Raw genomic sequence first — 2,191 nt, 5'->3', positions numbered from 1 at the left:
AGTGTGTCTATAATATCTTTTGGTCTTTGCTTGTCTCTCATGCCACTTAAGTGAGAGAGGCATCCCAATTTCATATCACCTTCCTTGGTTTTGGCTTTTTTTTCCTGCCTGTTAGTCATGCTTGGAATAAAAGGGAGAGTGTTGCGTGAAGGACAACATATAAGTTTTTTTGCCACAGAGAGATGAGGGATTTAGGAAAAATTCCAGAGCTATATTCTTGAAGGCAGGAGGAATGTCCTTAGGCTAACTACTCTGCCTCAATTTTGAGAATATGTAGAGTTTTTTCAGTCATCTTCTGAATTATATAATAATTCCTATGAATTTAGTTTTTAATGTTTTCTGTGTAAGACATATAATTAAAGTACTGAAGTAAAAGTTTTGTTCTTTTTCTATGATTTTTTAAAAAACTTGTAGTTTAAGGGTCTAAATCTTGAGAAATGAAATAGATTGGAGGGTAGGACATTGTAGTTTAAAACGATGTGGAAAAAAATATTAGCTTTTCCTATCACTTTTCTCTTAATATTTCCTCATTGAAAAGTCACGAATTCTGAAAAATAGTCCTTTGGATGACGTTTTCTTCTCTATTTGTCATTATTGTCCCTTTTTTGACATATGTTTAACCAACTTAAAGTGTAAATGGTATAGAAGTGAGCAAATGTTCCCCCCAAACAAAAAGTTAATGATTGTAGTTACTGATAGAGGTAGAAGTGGTGGTGATTATTTGGATTCAAAACATGGAAACAAATCTAAAACACTGTAGATTCTAAATGTGGGAGTGGAAGGAATGAAAGTGAGAAGTTATATTCTTATTGACCTTCACATTCAGAAGAGGCAATTTAAATATGCTATTTGCAACTAAAGTACAGTTTAATATTTCTCTTTTATAGAAGAGGATCATGTCATCTAAAGAACTCTTACTGTCTCTGTTTATGCAAGTGCATTAGTTGAATATCTTCATTATTTAAAAAACAGGATCTTACAAAATCTTCCTGGGAAAATGTTCCTGTAGAATGGAAAGCTAAATCAACTTGATATATTGCAGGGAGAAGGGTTGGGATCAGGAATGATTTTTGTAAATTAAACGATTGTTTAGAATAAAGTTAGCTTAGTTGAGTTTGCTTTTATTTCTAGTTTGGCTTTATAAGTTATGTTGATTGATTTTTTAAAAGTTAATGTAGTCTTTCCTACCTAGAGGAGCCCAATTCATAAGGTACCTTTGAAATATATTGTTGGCTTTCTTTTTGTGGTGTAATTCAAACATAGCCCCTCCACGGACACAGGAGGCAAAGAAAGAGGACTGCTGGCTCAGCAGCCCCAAGGAGGACAATGAACAAAGTGTTCCCCATGCTGTGCTTACCCCCATGGACACTTCCCTTTGCTCCCATGGGCACTATCTGCCCCTCTGGCCATTCCCTTGGACATTATCTCCCTGCTCCACAGGTGGTGGTCACAACACTGGCTAGGCAGCACTTCCGGCTCTCCCATCCACTGGGAAGACCCTTGTTCCCCAGAATGAGGCAATTCCCCTCCCTCTGCTCACATATAAAACAATGCCTGCTCTTGGCTGGCTGCCTTTTCCTGCAGCTCGAACCGACCAGGTACTGAAGCCTTGTTGTATTGTGAGTAATAAACTGCATGTCTCATTCTGCTGGCCCTCCTGGTGTTTTTTGTTTTGTTTTGCTCTTTCAGAATATCAAAGACCCACGTGCCAGTTCCTGGCTTGGAACTCCTGTTAAAATTGGCAGGATGTTCCGGAAAACACCCTGGTGGAGGTAGCCTCCTCTACTGGGACATCCAGGGGGAATCCAGAGTCTGCCAAGAGGAAGCCCATGTGGAAGTTGGCTGGGAGGAATCCTGATGCTGAGGGGAATCCCGGGGTGGGCCTTCAGGCACATATTGTTTGAGGTGGCAAGCCTTGTAGATTCCTGGAGCCTACCACCCAGGGAATGGGGGTACACCTCCACTACGCCTATGAGCCTCTTAAGTTTCTGCTGAAAGTAGGGAAGTATTGTTTCCTAAAAACTAAGGAGCTACAGGCAGCGCAGTGGGATGGCCCTTCCTGCAGGTCCTACGTGAAGCTATTACCCAACAGATGCAGGCCAATAAAAGAGTGAAAATGCTGGAAGAGGAAGAGAAGTTAGAGACATGCTAGTCACACAGGCTAATAATAAAGATGTCTTGGGCAACAAAC

Source organism: Pteropus alecto, unplaced genomic scaffold (genome assembly GCF_000325575.1).
Source record: "Pteropus alecto unplaced genomic scaffold, ASM32557v1 scaffold1566, whole genome shotgun sequence".
NCBI lineage: Eukaryota > Metazoa > Chordata > Mammalia > Chiroptera > Pteropodidae > Pteropus > Pteropus alecto.
Note: the sequence above shows the minus strand (reverse complement) of the source record.